We start from the raw sequence: 22821 nt of genomic DNA on the forward strand, positions 1-22821 counted from the left end.
GAGATTTCACTAAGGTATATTGCATTACCATTTATTATAGGCAATGTGTGTCTCATAGAGTGTATAACACGCAAGATGAGCTGACTGGATCGGATGTTTACTTGACCTACTTAATAGCCACTTGAAATATTAAAAGGGGACGTTTATGTATTTTGCCTCTTTTATTTCATATTTTATCTTTTGAATCATGAAAGAAAAAGTTTCTAACTAGACACTTGTGAAAAGGGACAAAAAAGAAAAGAAAAGATACAACCCTTCTCCCAAGAAATAAGGTCATATTTCCTTAAGATATGCATTTAAATCAGAGCCATCGTAATCAGTTGAATCGATCAAAACACTACGATTGTTGCACGTTGTATATGCATGATCCCTTGGAGGCCATTGGGGTTGATTTGAGGAGGATTCGAACGATGGTAGAAGCTGAAAATTTGCAGAAGGCCGTGGCTGCTTGAGGAATGCTGCTAACGCAAACGCCAGAAAACTTGCATGAATCGCGAAGGCGGCCTGCATTCCGCGAAAGCGAAAGAATGTTGTCCAGAAATTGTAGAACTCAAATTGACTACAATTGTTACACAGGTATTTCTGCACTACTGAAAATTTATGCAGTTTGTGATTGAACTTAGAGTTATGATGCTGAAGTTTGAAACAAAAAGCTTTGCTAAAATTTAGTTGCAGCTATGGTCTAATTCCTGACACTGATTTGTTGGCATAGGAATTCATATGGTTTACCAGTTGATTTTGATTTACAGAAGACTCAAAAATTGAAAGAAGAAGACAAGATGAAGCAGAGAGGAAAGATAAAGTTGATCGGCTTTGGTCAGACTTTGAAGACTTTGAATTGTCTGAAAGATTCGAGATATATAATCAAGCATCATGACCGTTCATCTATTAATTGCATGATTCAATCCTAGCCATTGATATTAGAAGAGGTTACATATTTGTCAAGAATTGTATTTTGCATATTTTAGATGATTCTTACATACGTGTATTGTTACTAGATAAAAGAGAATTTTTATTGTTGTATAGCAGGTCATGGTAGTTACGCATTAGCTAGTAGAAAATAGGCAAGTGTACAAATAGGATTTCATTATTTTCTTCATTCTCTTGTATTTATATCCGTATAAAAAATCATTGGAATACACAGAAAATTTCCAGCAATATATTCTCATCAGTAGATTTTCTTTTAACGTCTAACATGGTATCAGAGCCCTAGAGGCACGATCCATCTCTCAAATTTTCACTCTTCATCTCTGTTCTTCATTTTTTTTTCCAGCTTCTCTTTTCTGCTAAAAGCTAGTTTACAATGGGAGAGCATTCTGATGTTCAATCTGTCACTCCTAAGGTAACATATGTTGTTGCATCTGGTGTGTCTGGGAGCTTGATCCCAGACTCTTCTCACCCCTTTTACCTCCATGCCCCAGACTCACCTGGTATGATTTTGGTGAACTAAGTTTTCGATGACAAGGGATATAGAGGCAGGCGCAGAGGGATACTTATAGCCTTGTCTACTAAGAACAAGGTGAGATTCATAGATGGAACCTTTGCTCAACCTAAGATCTCTTCAGATTCCTTCAAACCTTGGTCCGGGTATAACGACATGGTGATTTCCTGGTTATTGAATACTCTTTCTAAAGACATCGCAGTAAGTGTTCTCTATTCCACAACAGCTAGGAAGGTCTGGATTGAGTTGGAAGAAAGATTTGGACAGAGCAATGGGCCACAGCTCTATCATCTGCAAAAGGAAATCAGTCAAACAGTGCAAGGCAACATGGACATTCCTACTTACTACACCAAACTCTAAAGGCTTTGGGATGAGCTCGATAGCTTGGATACATGTCAACACTGCACTTGTTAATGCAGTTGTGGAGGCAAGACCAAGAGTTTCAAATCTCAACAAGATGGAAGGCTAATTCAGTTCCTTATGGGACTGAATGATGCCTATTAAGCTGCCAGAACTAGCATGATCATGCTTTCCCCTTTGCCTTCAATCGACCATGCTTACTCTTTGCTCATCGGGGATGAAAAACAAAGAGAGGTGCATATAATTCAACATTTTAGTGATGGAGCTTTCCTGGCAGCAAAACAGTTGGGAGTTCAAAGATTCAACTTAGAGAAAAGGAGCTATTCAGATGCAAAGAAGTCTGCCTAGTTTTGCAATTACTGCAAAAAGCAAAACCATATCATTCAGAACTGCTACAAGCTGAAAGGTTTTCCTGTAGACTTCAAATTCGTCAAGCCAAGGAAGTTCAATCCAGGTGCTAAGAGAATGTTGTTTTGCCTGCAGAAGAAAATGGATCTCAGTCAGAAACTCCTATTTATTGTGAAAGACGTGCCTAAACCTATTTAAGTTAGTTTGCCTAATTCTCATAGAGTCTTAGTTTTTCAGTCAGGTTATGTTACCTTATTACCTAATTTCATTCTTCAGAATGCCCTATTTGTCCCTTGTTTCAATTACAATTTATTGTCAGTTCATAAATTATGTGTTCAATTTCATTCTATCGTAATGTTTTCTTGTAAGGCCCCGTGAAAAATTTATGCTCAAAACCTAGTAGCTCGTAGGGTCAGGTTCCGAATATGTGTTGGGAATGTGTAAGCTCGCCGCGGTTCGGACCATTGTACTGATCTAAGTATTTAAAAATCAAAGAACCAAGTTTTTCCAGAAAAGTGCTATTTTGCGGTCCAGAATGCGGTCGAAAATCAAGTATGCGGACCGCATTTCTGCCGCAGATTGAGTCAGTGGTTTGGTTAAAATTTGAGGTCAAAATGCGGTCCATTATGCGATCGCATAACTGATATGCGGACCGCATTTCTATCGCAAAATGAGTCCATGTGCCAGTCAAATTTGAGGTCAATTATGCGGTGCATTATGCGACCGCAAATCGTGTATGCGGACCGCATTTTTGCCGCAAACCCAGACAGTAGGATTAGAGTTTTGGAGCACTTTTGGGTCCATTATGCGGATCGCATTTCCACTCTGTGATCGCAAAGTGCGATCGCAAACCTGACTCGGGCTCCTATTTTTCTAAATTTTAAACCCGACCCCCTTTTTAATAAAATACCCCAACCCCTCATTTTTACATACCTTCTGAGCAAAATAAGAGAGAGAGGGAAGAGAGGGTTCTTGAGAGAGAAAGCTCATCTTCATCAATTTGATTCTTCAAAACCATCCAGGCCAGGAAATTTCAAGTAATTGTCTTCTTCTCCATTCTTGCAGGTAAAATCCCCAACCCTTTTTCTTTGAATTTTAGGTTTAAACATAAAGGGGGATTCTCATGCATTGATTCTTGAAAACAAAGTTGAAACATACATGCATGTCTTTTAAAACCTAAAACCTAGTAAGGGAAATTGGGTAGAAGCAGAGGTTTGCAAAAGAAGGGTTGATGACCTAAATATGGGTGGTAATTGTGAGCTTCAATTCTAAGATATATGTGTTAACTTGTGCACTAGATTGACGTTGCTAGACTGTTTGGTGAATTGAAAGTAGAAGTTAAAAGGGAATTCGGCTCCAGGTATGTATGGATAACTTTAACCTTTGTAGAGTCACCTTGTTTGGTGTACGAGTATTTGGTATGTGTTACTTATGTGGACTATTTGTGAATTTTGGTTGCTTCACGGGTGTTAAGGCAAGATTACCTATTTCATGAATTCTTGCGATTAATATGCCTTGAACATTGTTGGTTAAACGTTCCGATATGATGGTGTAGATAAATGGCTACAAACCATATGTGTGTGTAAATGTGTTTATGTGGTAAGGGCTGTGTAGTAAATGATGGAAAGAAGTCGTAATTGATACAAATAAAAACTCTTTGTGAATTGTTATTGTTGTTGTGAAATGATATTCTGGATGGCCTGAAGCCATGTGATTGAACTGTGGACTATTGTTGTTGTGTGAAATGTGATTGTCCGGCGGGATCGGGTTGCGCGCCGCAACACAAAATGATAAATTGTGGGTCGGGGTGATAAGGGTGGCCGAGGTAATAAGGGTGGCCGAGGTAATAAGGGTGGAAAAGTGATCGAAATCACTATTGAAATGAACATATGTGAAAGTTGTGAAATCATTGATGTGATGAAATGATGTTGGAAGGGAAAATGAGAGATTGTGAAACTTGTTTGACTTTGGTTGTTCCTTTCATGTGCATTTGATTGTTGATTCTATTATTGTATGTGACTTGTGTATTGTTTGAGTTTACTTGGGGTAAAGTTCGTTCATACATACCAGTACAATTCAAATGTACTGACGTCCCTTTTGCCGGGGGCGCTACATTCGTGTTATGATTGTAGGTGGATCTATAGCGGTACTCCAGTCCACTGTTCGTAGCATTCCTTCACTTCCCGTCAGCTGAATTAGTGAGCCCCTTTCCTCTCGGGGCCCTGCTTGGCTCATGCCGCTTTTGTTCCGGAGTCTTGTTTTGGTATTTGTGTAAGGTATAGCCGGAGCCTTGTTACCGGCAAGTATTGTATCATCCTTTTGTATCCTTAGAGGCTCCGTAGACAGGAAATATGGGTTGTGAACTTATGTAATATGTATTTTGTATGTTGGGCGATGTAAGTTGTAAACCACGCTAAGTAACCATGTTCGTTATGTATATTTCAAAAAAAGGTGTTTTAATTATAAATGGCTATTTCCTTTGGTTAATGAGTAATGAAAATACGGGGTAACACGTGGGATAGGAAAGGCACCCAGGTCCGCTTGACTGGGGCTACCTGGTCGAGTGTCGGTCATGTCCCTCGACTTTTGGGGCGTGACATTCTTCCCTTGGTGCTACATTGCAGGCCCCTTCAATGAAGAGGCCAGTAGTGCTTGGTGAAGTAAGATATGGGCTCTACTTTTTGTTACACTTTATACTTTCGTACGTGAAAGTACTCCATAAGTAAATTGATATAAGCTCGGGAATGAGAATATTTTTGAGGTTATAAGTATTATGCTATTTCAAATAAGGGATAAGCAAATTCGTGAAGGTGAGAGGTTAAGCACATCGAAGCAAATGAGTTTCGTCGAAGTTTGACATTTTGAGATAAAATACGGTCCAAGCTATAATACCCCGTGTTTATGGACTAGTGCCATACAAGGTACCACATGACCACAATAGTAAGGTATATAAAGTGTGTTAAAAGTGATTAGTATTTTAAGCAATTTGGGATAATTTTTAATCATGTGAATAATTGGTTAATTATTAATTTGAGTGGGAATGACAAATTAATTAGAAGTTTGTGGATAATTATTTAAGTGAGAATTTGGATAATCATTAGGGGACAACACTTCCACGTGGGATTGTAGAATCGTGGCAGCAAATTGCCATCTAATTAGGTGCTTAAGGAGGCGGTGGCAAAAATTTAAAGATATGGGCACCTTATCTCATTCTTGTTGAAGAATTCTATTAAAAGACCTCTCTTTAATTCACAAAAGGGAATGGAAATGTTTTACATCTACTAAGTAACGGGTGAGGCTTCAGCAAAGCATTCATACAAGATTATCAGGTAATAGCAGCGCGAAATGCAATTCTAAGAGAGCACAGTACAATCTTTCTCAAGAATATCATATGAATTTTTCTCTACTTCGATCCGCCGTTACGTGTTTTCGCAAAAGACGTGTGTTAGAGGGATTGTCAACAGAATCGGTTCAGGTGTTGGTGCGCACCATTTTCTCTGGTGTTGCTTATTTGGTCAGTATGATTTGGCATGCAATGATTGGTATGGCGGGGCCCTGTCCCGTCCTTTATGGTATTTATCTAATCCTAGAGGCTTGTAGACATATGTCATGTACGTGAAAAGATTGTATGGCCTTGTCCGCCTATGTTCAGTGTACGAGTAATCATTTTGGTCTTATAGGCTCATACGTCATATGTATAAGTCGGTATAGAGTATTCCCTCATGCTTTATTCTGGTTATCTCATGACAACCTTTCCGATTTATTTACCTATAATAGTATGATACGAAAGATATGTTATGTTGGTACTCGGTTGAGTAAGGTACCGGGTGCCCATCGCGGCCCATCAGTTTGGGTCATGACAAAAGAGGTATTATAGCAGTTGTGTCCCAGGGAGTCTACAAGCCGTGTCTAGTAGAGTCTTGTTTATGGGTGTGTTGTGCACCACACTTATAAGCAGGAGGCTATAGGGCATTTAGGAGTGTCACTCTTTCTTCTTACTCTAGATCGTGTGGTAGAGCTCAGTTGTAAGAACTCAATTTCCTAAACTCTATCTCATTCCTAATACGATGATGCGTACATCTACAAAGATGGTTGGTATGGGATTGAATGTGGCTGTGGAAAAGTTGAGTTAGAGGAACTCTATTTTTCATCATGCTTATGATGAGTAAATGTAAGGTCTCCAACAGATCATGTGTGTACTAAGACGTGTGAGCTTCTGGAAAAGGATCCCTAAGGCATGAATAAATCCACCCATATGTTAAAAAGCAACGAGATATCAGAAGGTAGATACACGCTTCAACAAGTAAAACAAGCAAGGTGATAAGGGTACGAGGTACCCAGTTAATGAAGATTACCGGTATTTACAATTCAGGTAGAGAAATATAAGCATTTTGAGTTACCTTCAACAGTAAAATAGGTATGTACAATTGGCCATACCCATCTCAGTTATGCCTAATAGGAGTAGTTTAAGAGAAGGACGGGGTATCAGGATCCGGCTGGGGTTATAGTAACCCAATATGATGAATGGATTGTTTGTGTTAGTTGATATTTTCGAAGGATATTGCAATTATGCTAATAGATCTCCTTGTGAGACACCAGATGGTGCACTCTAGAATAGTACAACCAGATATAAATACTAGAATGTTCAAATTTTTTTTCAAAGATAGGCACTGGAATCCTGGAAGGGATAAATATTACCTTAGTATGGCTCCCGTCCCTAGCTGAGCGAGAATGTTAAGCAACCCGAAGAGCCAGGGAATGGAGCAAGGGGAGCTAAAGCAAAAGAATATCTTGTTGAAGTTTCAGAATAAAGTGATAGACAAAAAAATATTAGCAGGAAATACGAAGAGATATAATGAAGCATTATGAGTAAGATGTGATACATGGATGACAACGGTAGATCAAAATAAATAAATAAATGAAATAACAATATTGCAGAGTCTATAGTCAAGGGAAGGAAAAGATGAGAGGTGACAGGCCTTGAGACAACAAAAGAATAGGCCATCAAGTCATATCTTCATTTTGAGAAATAAGTTCGTGACTCTAACGTGATTACTAGAAGGAAAAGTTAGACCCTAGAGTAATAGAAATCAGTATGGACTGGTGAACAAGATGAACTAAAGATGAATTAGGGACTGAGTGATTTGATAATCGTCAGCATCATGAGAATTTCAGATTTCATTCTGGCGATAATAGAATGGACGACAGAAGAATAACCTTTAAAGATCATTCGGGAAGATGCTCTCCTGAAGCAAGCAATGTGAGCAAAGTCACCCCCGTGAGTAAGGAATTTTGTTATCCTTGGTACAGAAGGATTACTGCAAGGCGAGTAAGAGTCATCCATGACGTGAAAAGACTCCAAAGATGAAGAGGTAAAACATCTATAGATAGATCGTCGTAGCTCTAAATCTTAGTACTCCCCTAAAGGGGGGAATATGGAGTGATATGGCTTTAAGTTAGAATTAAGTGGTTCTAGTAACTATGGAATAGTAAAGGAAGGATGCGATGAAAATGAGAAAGGGATGAGATTGCACCTATTCAAATCCTACAGATATGCTACGATTCCAGAACATTATGCAAGCACGACGTCAAGGGGGGGGGGGGGGGAAGTAATGGTACCTGCCCAAGATGTTATTGATAGATAAGGAGCTAGTGCGAGACGTAAGTTAAGACAAAAGAAATAACCCAAGAGAGATGACATGGAATATTGAAATGAGAATGGACCAACGAGCAGTTAGTAGTTGATTCAGGAAGAGTCTAGTTATGGATAGACAAGAGGTTATGGATAAATGAACAGATCGTACAAGATAATTGTAGTGAACCCCAACATAAGGAATTCAGTCTCGCAGATATGACATTGTGACCCTTGAGAAATATTCAGATCAGAGTTGGGGTAGTTAAAGGTACCGTATGAGTGTTACGGAAATAAAAGAGAGTGCAGTACTACAATGAAAGACTAGCTGAGGGTTACAACTTTACAAGAGTTAGAGGGTCCTCCATAAGTACTACAATGAAAGACTAGCTGAGGAAATAAGGAAAAAGGCTTCAACCTGAACATAGTAACTTTACAAGAGTTAGTGTTACAGCTTTACAAGAGTTAGAGGGTCCTCCATAAGTACTACAATGAAAGACTAGCTGAGGAAATAAGGAAGAAGGCTTCAACCTGAACATAGTAACTTGAAGAAGAAATGGTCATGTAAAAACAGTCTCACTACAACATTGTATGCACTCCATAAGAAAGTGGAACCTACTGTGGCTAATGAACGGAAAGTAAAATCAAAAGTAATATTCGAGATCATATGAGTTGTACAAAAATTCTGGCATGCGTGGGAACTAAAATAAGCTAGGTATGCACGCAACAAGGGGCAGAAAGACCAAGAAAAGTAATAGATTACGTTTAAAGAAAGTTGAGAAGGAACAAAAGGAATTATTCAGCCAATGACCCATAGTTAGTTACGTTATGAACGCACTTGAAATTTCGGAGTATTATCCATGCAACATATATGTTGACATTCATACAGCAGTAGAATATTTTGGTATAAGTTAAAAGAAAGGATTGAGTCCAGGTCATAGATAAAGGATTAAATTGTTAGATGATGGTACCACGGATATTCCATAGTGTCCATGAAAGGCTAAAGTAATAACTAATACCAGGAGCTGCAGATCGGAAGATAGCTTAAGCCTACATAAAGGCTGATCAGAAGGAAGAGGAAACTAAAAAGCTTACATCAACCAAGTAAATCAGGAATCTGATTATTGGACCTAGAAAATTATAGAAATCGTGATTGAGAACATGCAGGATCACTCTTAATATCAGAGGTACAAGAGAGATAGTACAACAACCATATTCTATAACGGAAAGCCAGTTAGAAGAGTACCGGCCTCATAAGCGTTCAGTAAGCTCCCACAGGATTATGTATGCACCAGAGGTGCAAGTATTATAATAGAGCTTCAAGTTGTGGATGTGAATCATACCTATGTGGAAGGGGGGAGGGGGTTATGAAAGAGATAGAAGATACGATTCGAGATTTTACGGCAAGTAAGGTAAAGGTGAACAGCGTACGAGATACTCAAGGGGAAAAGGTTGTAAATAGTCCATACTTTAGATAGAGGGATAGAAGTGCTGGGATTCAGTATCCAGTAATGATAGCGGCATCATCAGTGGCATATCTTCCAGCCTATGGTTTCTAGGTATCGAGAGGTCGAGTTAAGAGAGTAAAGAAGAGTTAGAGATGATGCGATATCTCGCTTGATGTTCCAGTATAACACAAGGAAATATATGGTGCTAGCAAGTTGAAGGAAAGTTGCGAGTATTATAAATAGATATGTGTAGGTCGCAAGATAAGTATGGTAGAACAACAAGGTTCTAGGAAGACAGGAGTAAGGAAAAAAAAAGGCAAGTGAGAAGGTGACGAAAATGGATAAGTCCTTGAGATTAAGCCCATGAAAACAAGAGAGCTAATGGTTTCTCTAAGTTATAGAAAGCTCAGTATAGCCTGAATGAACTCAAAGGAGTCTAAGACTAATAGAATTTAGAAAAGATGGAATGCTGCCCTGGTAGTTGAGTGAGGGTATAATTGTGATAGATAAAGGATAATGTTTAGGCCTTCGATTGAGTAATGATTTGATGAATTTTACAGGATTAAAATACCCACGTAAGGAGAATCACATTGTGATGCTATGAAATATGGTTATGGAAGTATGGTATCATCCCTAGGTGGATCAGGAAAATCACTTAAGATGTTCCCCGATGTGACGTGAGCCCTAGTGGCAGTGTTACATAAGAGGTCAAATTATCAGTGGTAGATTATAGATCAATATTTAGGTGAATCAACAATAGATGGATAAAAGTGCAACAGTATAAGATGAAATCTGGTTGTCATTCATAATATGAACAACAATGAAGAAGCATTAAAGGACTTGATTTACACATATATGATACGCAACGAGAGTAACCTGGAGTTTGCTAGCAGACTGTAACGACTCGGCCGGTCCTTTTGAGAATTAACGCCCGGATACCTAATTAACTACTTCTCCGTATCTATTTTCTGCTATTGTGATTTTTCGCGATGATTCATTTTGGGTTTCGGAGTGTTTTGGGACACTTAGTCCCTAAATGAGAGATTAAGTTTTAGAATTTGGACCGTAGTCGGAACAGTGTAAAGACGGCTCCGAAATGGAATTCCGTCAATTCCTTTAGCTCCGTTGGGTGATTTTGGGATTAGGGGTGTGTCCAGAATGTGTTTTTGAGGTCTGTAGCTCATTTAGGCTTGAAATGGCGAAAGTCGATATTTTGGAGTTTCGGGCCGATAGTGGAATTTTTGATATCGGGGTCGGAATCTGATTTTGGAAGTTAGAGTAGGTCCATAGTGTTGAATATGACTTGTGTGCAAAATTTAGGATCAATCGGACATGGTTTGGTCGGTTTCGGCATCGGTTGTAGAATTTTGAAATTTCAAGTTCATTAAGTTTGGATTGGAGGGTGATTCGTGATTTTAGCATTGTTTGATGTGATTTGAAGGCTCGACTAAGTTCGTACATGTTTTAGGATTGGCTGGTATGTTTGGTTGAGGTCCCGGGGGCCTCGGGTGAGTTTCGGATACTTAACGGATTGGTTTGGGACATATGCATTTTGCTGAAATTGCAGCACCTGTTGTCTTTGCACCTGCGCATTTTGGACCGCAGGTGCAGAGCCGCATATGCGAAGATGGGCCTAGTCAGCTGGGATCACAGGTGCGGCTAAGGGACCACAGAAGTGGGCTCGCAGATGTGGCCCCAGCCTAGTTAAGTGGGTTTCGCACCGCGATGATTCTTCCGCAGGTGAGGGACCACATATGCGGTCCTAGGGGCGCAAAAGCGGAATCGCTGGGCAAAAAGAGTGAAATCGGGGGATTGAGTTCATAACTCCAAAATTTGATTGAGAGCTTGGTAGAAGGCAAAATTTGGGGAGATTTTTCGAGGAAGTTTGTGGGTAATGATTCCTAAATCCTTTTTGATTATATCCCATTAATCTAAGCTTAATTTCATCATTTGATTTCAGATTTGGGGTGAAAAATTGAGAAAAGTTCTTAGGCCGAATTTTGGTTGGGCATTTTCTTATTTTCTTGCCTTAGCTTTGAATTCATTAGCTAAATTAGTTGCTTGTAGCTATATTTACGTTATGTAATTGATTTGATTAGATTTGGGCCACTCGGAGTTGGATACTCGTGGCAAGAGCATGATGATTGATTTGAGCTTGGTTCGAGGTAAGTGGCTTGCCTAACCTTGTGTGGGGGAACTCCACTTAGGATTTGGTACTGTTTGATATATGAATGCCGTGTACTAATCGGTTCCAAACCTGCACTACTATTGAGTAGCAAGGATAGTCAATGCAGTTTTACCCAACAAAGGTCGGGATCGAATCCACAGGGAGTTAATTTGTTTGGAGTTAGGTTTATATCTGATGAGGGCTTTGCTCTTAATTGCACTTCCACAAATGGTTGGTTTGTTTTCTACTTCTACTTCTATTCTAATTTGAAACTAAGTACAATATTTTTGTTGGTTGTTTTCAAAGATTTAAAAGGACTAGGGTAGTGACTTCCGCCTAGGTGGATATCTAACGGGTAGCAAGAATCTAGGGCAATCTTGTGATTAATTGGGGTCGTAATGTAGCTATCACACTCGGGTACTCACTCTATACCTCTCTGTAGTTTGAGTGATTTTGCCGAATTCGGCATTCTCAAGTCCAAATGGGTATTCATGCAATTCAAGTGATTTTAGCTCAAGTCAGGTATTACTATCTCTTGGTTTAACCCTTTAATTGAGGCTATCAATTTCTTGAGTTCACCCCAATTCCTTGTTAGTCTAGTTTTCCTAGACTTAGTCCCTCTTTCTCAAGTAGAGACTAAGTCATAAAGGCATAAATCAGTGTTTGATACCACTAATTCAATAGTTCTAGCAAGAACTAGGCTAAAAATCACTAACCCATACACATTCAAACCCTAAAATTCAAGACCCATTAAACACCCACACTAGGGTTGGGTCACAACCCTAGCTATGGGTTTAGCTACTCATGAACTTAGCAGAAATCAAAGATAAAGAGAAGATAAAATCAATAATAATAAATTGAAAGATGGAAATCTAATGTTATAAGGTAAATCTTGTACAAAATTGCCCAAATAGGAATAACTAGCCGTCTCATGCACTCAGCAAAACATAACATAACCTAAAAATGTGAAAAAGATCTATTTATACTAGGCTGAAATTTTTGGACAAAAATGCCCCTGCGGAGGTTTCACGGCTGCGTAATTCTGACAGCGGCTGCACTCTTGCTTTTGCGGCCGCATAATATTGAGCGCGGTCCGTGTTTCTTTATATCTGACTGGGCTGGAACTTGTTTTTTGGACTACGTAATTGTAACCGTGTCCGCGTGAGAGCCTTCTGCAGCCGCGTAATTTTGATGCGGTCTGTGCTTAACATTTTTGCCTATTTAGTGAGCTCTCTGAACCTTAGCAAACGCGGTCAGCGAAATTCCAATCACGGTCGCGATGGTATTTCCGCGGCCGCCAATTTCTGGCGCGGTCCACGTCCATGTCCGTGCCCAAAAACCACCTCTCTGATTCTCCCTTTCGCGGTCTATGAATTCATGACCGCGTCCGTGGTGACACTTTCGCGGCCGCACTTTCTATCGCGGTCCACGTTCTACAATCTTGGTCTTTGTTCATGTTTTGACTCCTTTATGAGTTGATCATGGCCACTTTGGCTCATTGTGAACAATCCCTGCAAGCAAGCATATTATGTTATTTTTCGGGAATACCTTTACGCATTTTAAGCCCAAAACTCAAGTAAAAAGAGAGCAAATAATGGTTAAAATCTCCACTTATTAACTCCCGCAAACTTAAGCGTTTGCTTGTCCTCAAGCAAATAAGGTAATTTCCACCCCCATTTCAACAAAACAGAAGGATATTTCAGCTGCCCTAATGCAAATCAAACATGCATCAATTGGGACTAACAATTACCCTTAACACAAATGAATTATCAACATACAACCTTTTGAGTACCATAGTTCTAGTGTGACACAAGAGTATCAAGAGTTGACTTAACTCACCAAGGAGCTCTATCTACTATGTAGGTCATTGTGGAACCCAAACTCTTCCTCCTCTACTCTCCATAAGCAAATCTCACTTTAGATTGTAGCACTCAAAACAAGGATTGTGGAGAAGCACGCTCGTCTCTCTCAAGGGAATGTCACAAGTCCAGCTCTAAGTACCATAAGCTTGCCCCTTATGTAAGTCACCACTAATGTAAAATCACTCAACTCGAAATCATATAGGGCTTTTGCGGGAATGTAATGAAGGCTTTTGATTCAAGGTAGGACTTATTGGCATATGATGGTTTCATCTTTCCTTAAGCACTCCATTTTCTCAAATAGGCTCACACTTTCTTGACTCTTTGAGTCATTTTCTTCTTCCTTAGGGGAACTAGAGAGACACACTGTTACTCTTTCTTGCTCATGACGATCATTTTACTCCTTTACTAATCTTTCCATGCCTTTCATCATTGCTTTCTTTGAATCCCTTCACTTTTCCATCTTATTCACTTTCTTTTTGACATACTTCTTTTTGGCTTGTCTTTCTTTTCTTTTGCCTTTCCTTTTCTTCATTTTTTACCTTTTATCACTTTCACACTCCTTGTCTCTCCCCCAAACTTATGCTTTTGCCAATTGTGAATGCTAAGGAAAGATCGGATGCAAAGAGAGGGTCATTATAGAACGGATAAAGGCTTGTATCATGGTTATTGAAAGGAAAAGGGCTTCGGCTCAATGGGGTTGACTAGGGAAATCATACTTGGTAGGCTATGGATGCATTCAAGTTTCAAATTGGATCAAGGAGAGCCTATAATCATTTCTCAAGTCGAGCTACACTTAGACTTTTGCCTAGACAAACATTCAGGGCAAGTTCTAGACTTATTGGCACGGGACTTGGACTTGCAATTCAATACCTCACCTCACAAGCAATTGGATTGTTAAAGAGAACAGAGTCGAGGGCCCACAACAACCCTAGCTAAGATTGAGCATCACAAATGGCTCCAAGAAGCCAGTCGATGATTGTTTAGTCAACACAAGAGTCTAAAGGTCACAACTAGAACTATTCTTTGCCAATCAACTTGTTTCTAACCATAAGGTCGAAGGTAAATGTGTTAGGCCCAAGTGAAGCTTGCTTGAGGCACTTTTATTCATTAATACTATTTACACAAAAACATAAAGAAAAACAGACTCAATCCCTTAAGAAGGTTGTCACGGCATCCATCATCGAGAAGAGCCACCCGGTTCACACAACATCCACCTTTGGAAAGAACCGTGGCATTAAGAAAACCAAAGGCTTATTGTCCACATAAAATGTAAAAAGAAGCTAACAACTTAATAAGAAACTACTAAAGGAAATAAGAAGCTATGAATTAAATTACAGAAATCAACTGAATATATACAAATTTGAAGTAAAATGAATATTTACATAAATGAAAAGGAATATATACATCAAATGAAAAATATATATACATACCAAATGCGAAAGTTACGAATATATACATACCAAAAGTAAAGTAAAGAGAAGTAAAGATAAAGAAAAATAGTCTCATAGTTATTACATACCAATGTTATCCAATTATCACCAAATCAAAATAGACCACTCCCAAATAAAAAATAGCATTGTCCTCAATGCTAATATCAAAATAAGATCAGGGAAAGGGTTAGAGAGTAAAGAAAACTCCTTATGTTGTCTGCATCGGGTCCCGCACATGAGTGGGGTAGTTGGACTGCATAGGATCAGCAGCTCCCTCCGGGTCCTCTAACTGGATCTCCAAATCTGACTAGGGGACCACAGGGTTGCGGAGCATCTAGATCAACTCTGCAGCACTATGTGTAGCAGCAGCTGGCTCCTCAGACTGGCCAGCTGCTGGTGCCTACTGCTCTAATGCATGTGTTTCTGGGACTTGCTCCTCCATGAGCAAATCCAGTGGAATATAACTAGCAGATGTGAACCTCTCTACATCCTTCTTCAGCTGCTCCACTGACTCCTTTGAGGCCCGAGTCTTCTTCTTCATCTTCTTGACTTGCTTGCCTAGATCCTTTATAGCCCTTCCATGAATATCCAATGTGTCCATGATCTTCTTCTGGTTGTCTAGGAGCTTCTTATGGTTGTCTAGAAGCTCCTTCAATGACTCATCCACTGATGAAGGTACCTGTGGCTGTGCCGGGGCTGACTGTGCTATTACTGCGCTAGATAAGATAGACAACTTTAATGTAGCTGCCTGCATCCAGATTGATGCTGGATAAAGTTTGAGAAACCCACAGTGCAGTCTGAGGGTCAGTGGAAGAAGAGGGCACAGACAATGGCATGGTGATGGATAGCCCGGATGAAGGAAAGGGTATGGCAGATGAAGATCCCCCTGCTGTGGAAGGCTCTGACTCGGCGGCTACGACGCTTGGCTCTTCAGACTGGCCAGTGGAGATTGCGGCTTTACCCTTTGCTTTAGGGTTGTCCGGTCCTTTGGTGCTATACCAAGAGAAGGGCTTTTTTGGCCTTGTCTTTGTGTCATAGATCTTCTTCTCAACTCCTTGGTCCTCGAAATACATGGTTAGGAAGTTGGGGTAGGGGTAGGATCTTTCTTCCATTCCCACTGCCTTCGTGATGTGATAGTACATGAGGTTCCCTATGTTGATAGGATACCCCGCCATGATGGAGGCTATCAAGACACACTGGGTGAGTGGGAGGATATTATCGTGCTAACATGGGTCCAGCCGGCTGCATACAAAGGTGGACCAACCCTTGGCTTCAAAGCTGAGGGTGTTTCTGTATATTAGGTTCCAACTGTGAGCCATGCCAGTGTCGTCCCTAGGGCTAATACCTCCGCCAACCATGGTCGGGCTGCTTCATCAAGTGCCAGCTTGTCCAAGTATTGCACTGCTTCTACATACTCAAAACCAGCATATTCATTCGTGTGCCCTTCAAACTGGATCTTCATGTTCCCGACCTTTGTCACAGTGGTGCCCTTTTTGATGTGGGCAACGTTTGCATAGAATTCCTTGACAAGATATTCATTGGCATCCGAAACTTTGCTGCTGAAGAACTTCCACCCTATTCTCTCCTCGAACTACCTTTTTACATTTGGATTGTAGGGAAGGAGGTCTCTATCTATGAATTGTCTCTCCAGGGTAAGTGACCTTTGGGGCCACCATTCTCGGAACTTTTGATAGTCTAATTCACTCACAAATCTATCAGCCCACACCTCGGCTTTTTTGTATCTGACCAACCCCCCAATATTGGTGTCACCCCATCTCCCGTCATCCAGAACCTCATCATCATCATCCACATAAATAGGGGCAGCTGGTGAAGCCGAAGTTGTAGCAGGCGGGGAAGATGGTGCCGAAGCCTCACTACCTTCCTCTGAGCCATCAAACAACTCAGAAGAGGAGGTAGGTTCATCACGTAACTGGAACTTTGCCTGGAACTATGCGTGGACATGAGTGGGCACAAAGTCTCATTCCGAAGATTCCCGGGAAGGGACATACTCGCTAGTGTCTGAGTGGTTCGCTGCTCTATCCGCAGCTTTGATGGCAGCTCTCATCTTGCCTATTGTTTTTTTGACTGCTAGGGGTATTTTGGTCTTTTCTTTACTCCTGCCTCGGGATGGTTCTGCCCTCCCTTTAGATGTATCGCCTTTACCTCTGGATCGGACCATTGTTTGCAGCAAACAAGCAATGAAATATATTCAGAATAAAGCTTCAAGCTTACGTTAAAATAGTGCAGTTGAAATGAAGAAACTGCTTCTTAGAACCAGGCACAGCTGACCGCTAAAAAGTAAGCGCGGACGCGGAAGGGTCATCGTAGATCGCGTAAAAATAGTCGCGCCTCGAAGAGTTTGGGTTCAAAATACCAACTCTCTTATCATGGTCTTCCGCGGTCCACGAAATAATGGATGTGGACGCGAAAGACCAAATGCGGACCGCGGAGAAGTCACCACGTCCGCGAACATGCATCCATACTCAGTTCATACAAATTAGGGAACGTGGACCGCGGACCACAAAGTTCAAACAAAATGGGCACTGATGAACATGTGACCTAAGGTTTTCACTAAATTCATACAATCCATTCAATTAGTAATTAAGGTTACTAACCCTATCCCCACTAGGCATGTAAACATTACCCACATATGATTAATCAATAATTTTAGATGAAGGGATGTATTTCACTCTAACTACAAATTGAAAAGAAAGAAAAATTAAAACAAAAAGAGAAGAAAAGAAGCAGATAAAATTAATGCATGGATTTGAGCAATTGTGAATTTTTAGTAGGAAAACAATGCTTGATTCGATGGAGATGAGACGGAAAGCCAGAGAAGATGAATAGTGCTCTTTGTACGGTGAAATTTTAGGGTTCAAAAAGTGTAAAAGGTTTAGGGACCCCCTATTTATAGATAGCAGATGTAGACCCCACTGACTTACCTGAACGCGGCCGCAAAATTCTACCGCGGTCCACGTTCTTCTACCTGATGAAGAACATCTTCAAGCATCTGACCGCGGTCCACGGAATTTTGAACGCGGCCGCGGAATTCACCACGGACCGCCAAACTATGAACGGGACGTGAACTCAACTCAGAGAGCTGATATTTTGAGCTCTTCAAGTACGCGTCCGCGAACAAAAAGTGCCACTGCGTATTGTTAATGCGAACCACGAGATTTTGGGTGCGTCAGCGAAATACCCCATACTTAGGCAAATTTTTCCAGCCAAAGTCCTGCACTGCACAAACAATTCCTACACAAACTTCACAACCAGTTAGTCCAAAACAAAACCTAAACTAAGAAGAAAATCAAAAAGGAAGAAAAATACATGGGTTGCCTCCCAAGAAGCGCCTAATTTAACGTCGCGACACGATGCATGTTACCATCATCATTTAAAATTGATCAAGGCCACCACGTGGCTATCATCAAACTTGCCAAGATAGTGCTTCACTCGGTGCCCATTAACTTTGAAGATTTCACCATTTTTATTTTTCAAATCAAGAGCACCAAACGGAGTTACATGCACCACTTCAAAGGGACCGCTCCATTTTGACTTTAGCTTTCTCAGAAACATTCGTAACCGAGAGTTGAATAAGAGAACAAGGTCACCTTCTTTGAATTCTATGTTCCAGATATACTTATCATGTAGGTAATTTGTCTTGTCCTTATACAAGGACGATCTGGAGTGAGCATGGAACCGGAACGTATCAAGTTCATCCAATTGCTCCACCCGAAGATTTGCAGCTACATCCCACTCTAGGTTCAACTTCTTCAACGCCGACATGGCCTTATGCTCTAATTCCACCAGGAGGTGAGATGCTTTCCCAAATACCAACCGATACGGGGACATACCAATTGGAGTCTTGTAAGCTGTTCTATAGGCCCATAAAGCATCGTCAAGTTTCCTTGACCAATCAGTCCGGTTTGCATTGACAGTCTTGGAAAGAATACTCTTGATCTCCCTGTTGGAGACCTCAACCTGTCCACTTGCTTGGGGGTGAAAGGGAGTTGACACCTTGTGAGTGACACCATACTTGGAGAGTAAAGTGTCAAAGGCTTTGTTAAAAAAATGAGAACCCCCATCACTGATGATCGCCCTTGGAGTGCCAAACCTTGTGAATATGTTTTTCTTTAAGAAAGCCACCACACTCTGTGCTTCATTGTTGGGCAAAGCCACAACTTCAACCCATTTGGAGACGTAATCCACAACAACAAGAATATAGGTGTTCCCACATGAACGCACAATTGGACCCATAAAGTCGATGCCCCATACATTAAAATATCAATCTCAAGGATGGTGGTGAGAGGCAGCTCATTCTTCTTGGAAATCCCACCGGCTCTTTGGCACTCATCACATTTCTTAACAAGCTTACTAGCATCTTTATACAGGGTAGGCCAATAGAATCCACAACTGAGAACCTTGAAGCAGTTCCCGTCCCACCATGATGACCATTGTAGGGCGAGGAATGGCAAGCATCAAGAATACTCATTTGCTCCTCTTCGGGAACACATCTCCGGATCACACCATCATTGCAAATCTTGAAAAGGTATGGCTCGTCCCAATAATAATCCAAGCTGTCCTATTTAAGCTTCTTCCTTTGGTAGAAGAGAGCTCATTCGGGGCAATGCCGGTCACAAGAAAATTATCCACATCGGCAAACCAAGGCATGCTATTCAAAGACACGAAGAGGAGTTGTTCATCAGGAAACGAATCATTAATTTCGAGGCCATCATGGGGCCTCCCCTCCTCTTCCAAGCAGGACAAGTGGTCCGCCACTTGATTCTCACTCCCTTTTCGATCAATGATTTTAAGCTCAAAATCTTGAAGCAGAAGAACCCATCTCATCAACCTCTTAGAGTCCTTTTTTTGTCATCAAGTAACGGAGTGCCGCGTGATCGGTGTGCACAATCACTTTGGTACCCATGAGATATGGCCTGAACTTTTCCATGGCAAAGACAATGGCTAATAACTCTTTCTCGGTCACCACATAATTGACTTGGGCATAATTCATCATTTTGCTTGCATAATAGACCCGATGAAATATCTTGTTGATCCTTTGCCCCAAAACTGCTCCTGCCACAACGTCACTAGCATCGCACATGAGCTCAAATGTTAAGCTCCAATTGGGTGCGGTAATGATGGGAGTGGTATTCAATCTATACTTGAGAAGTTCAAAAGCTTTCATAGTCATCATTGAACACAAACTTTGTATCTTTTTCCAACAACTTGCACAAGGGATTCACCACCTTTGAGAAATCCTTGATGACCTGACGGTAGAAACCCACATGCCCTAGAAAGCTCCTCACTCATTTGATGGAAGTAGGACGAGGGAGTTTTTAAATCACTTCAATATTCACCTTGTCCACTTCAATACCGTTCTTTGAGATCTTATGGCCGAGGACAATGCCCTCCTCGACCATAAAGTGACATTTTTCCCAATTATGCACTTGGTTGGTCTCTTCACATCGTGCCAACACTTTGTCAAGATTATCCAAGCATTCTTTAAAGGAGTCACTCACAACATTAAAATCATCCACGAACACTTCGAGGAAGTCCTCCACCACATCCGTAAATATTTCCATCATACACCGCTGAAAGGTAGCTGGTGCATTACACAAACCAAACGGCATCCGTGAGAATGCAAATGTGCCATACGGACATGTGAAGGTGGTTTTGTCTTGGTCTTCCAGTGCAATTAGAATCTAGTTGTATCCTGAGTACCCATCCAAAAAACAATAGTAGGCACGCCCGGCAAGTCTATCCAACATTTGATCAAGAAAGGGCAACGGAAAATGGTCTTTGCGGGTCACTTTGTTCAGCTTTCGGTAATCCATGCATACCCTCCATCCGGTGACAGTCCTAGTGGGGATCAACTCATTTTTCTCATTTATGACCACAGTCATACCCCCTTCTTCGGCGCACATTGTACCGACGAAGTCCATGAACTATCCGAAATGGGTTACACAACCCCTGCATCTAGCCACTTAATAATTTCCTTCTTGACAACCTCTTGCATGGCCTCATTCAACCTCCTTTAATGTTCCACGGAGGGTTTGGCATCATCCTTTAGTATAATTTTGTGCATGCGAAAGGCGGGACTTATACCTCGAATGTCAGCCAAATTCCATCCAATTGCCTTATTCCTTCTTTGGAGCACCGCAAGGGTGGCATCTACCTGCATGTTAGTTAAGCACGAAGAAAGAATAACAGGTAAAGTTGAACAAGGGCCTAAGAATTCATACCTGAGTTGTGAAGGCAAAGGCTTCAACTCCAATATGGGAGGCTCCTCGACTGAGGGCTTTGTTGGTAGAGTCTTTCGGTTCTCAAGATCCAAGGAAAGTTTCCAAGGCTTATATGTGTATGAACCCATTCCTTGCAATGAATTGACATATTCCACCAAGCCTTCATCCTCATTCACATCATGGTTCAACAACACAGCTTCCAAAGGGTCTTTCACATTAACCATAGCACTGGTGTCCTCAACAATCACCTCGGTCACAAGATCCACAAATGAACATACTTCGTTGCTTGTTTACCTTGAAAATGATAATGACAATTATATTTGATTTTGTGGTTCTAAAAATACGTGATTTATTTTAATACTAGTTGTTAGGCAATAGATGCTAAGTGTAAATAAATAGAATAAGGAAAGCAAACCAAAGTTGTCACAAAATCGAGCCTCGAGCTGGCCGGAACAGGAGCTTTGAGGCTTGCTTAGGGCAGTTGGTAATGAGCTTATTGACGAAGAAACAATGATAATGAAGCCTCAAAGATGGCCTTTTGCGGTTAACAATGAGCAATAAATGAAGAACAATGAATGAACAATAAATGAACAATGAAAGAATACACAATAAATGTGTAGAACAATTGTCTAAGCAAGAGCAGAGAATGTTGTATTGTAAATCAATGTATCGTGTCCTTACAAAATGACAAGGGTCCCCTTTATATAGGAGAGTGAATCCCAACACAGTACATATATAATAAATGATGAAGAAATGCTACTAGTACAGCTATACAACGGCTTAGTACAGATTTGTACTATTCTTGCAGACTCTGTGAGTCCTCATTGCGTGCCCTCGGTGGTTTCCCGCCTTTCCATGATGATCACCGACTTGTGTTGCTCCGGGATTGACCTTTGATATGCCCCCTCGAGGGAAGTACCTCAGGGTCCGCCTTCGAATTCCACTTCGAGCTCCTCGAGGTCGGGCGTAGAGTGCCACAGTAGCCCCAAAGTCGAACTCTCCGATTTTGGCCGTCTACAGATAGTCCCTGCGTTTCTTAGAATGAAAAGATAAGAAACGATCTTGACTTCGATTTTCTCGAACCTCTCGTGATGATTTCCGCTTGTGAAGTAGGCATTCGAAACATCCCATCGGTTCATTTCCCTAGAAGCATTGAATGCGCCGCCGGTTTGCTTCCCAAAAAACATTGAGTGCACTGCCGGTCCGTTCCCCCAAAAGCATTGAATGCGCCGTCAGTTTCGTCGCCATTTCTCTATAAATAAGGGATTTCCGAAACCAAAGCTTCATTCATTCTTTCATCAATAATCTTTAGTCCTTCCCTTTCTCTGTATCCTCTTCTGATCTCTTAATCTTATGGTTCAAACCTATGACCATAAGGTCATAAGGCAGCAACCTTATCAGTCATGCCATGGCACTTTTTCGAAGCCCTTCCCTTCTAAGAGGAATTATGCTGAGTTGTTATTGTTGATGGCCCGAATCGATGAGAGGAGGGCATCAGATTCTTCCCGTATCAAAAGATATGTGGACTGTAAACCGCTGCTCATCTCTCTTATCTTCAACCTGGTGTGGCGCTTCACTGCTTTTGCTTTCCATGGAGTGAGGTGGCGCTATCTACTAACTTTTTCATCCCACACCCGTGTAATGTCTCAAGAAGTGTCTTCACAATAGTAGTGCTGACGAGACCCGTACTCGCCAAGCTTTTCACCAGGCCACAATTTTCTTTGCTATCGAAAGCTTTTGCTCTTTGATAGGCTATAGCCTTTTCTTCATCTATTGCTGCTTCGGAGGAGGTTCTCGAAGATGACGTTCTAAAGATCGAAATAGAGTTCCCGAGAAAAGGGTTCTTGAGGATGTTGCCCTTGATGACAATATCGCGACAGTAGATTAGGCC

This window comes from Nicotiana attenuata, chromosome 12 (assembly GCF_001879085.1).
Source record: "Nicotiana attenuata strain UT chromosome 12, NIATTr2, whole genome shotgun sequence".
NCBI classification, from domain to species: domain Eukaryota; kingdom Viridiplantae; phylum Streptophyta; class Magnoliopsida; order Solanales; family Solanaceae; genus Nicotiana; species Nicotiana attenuata.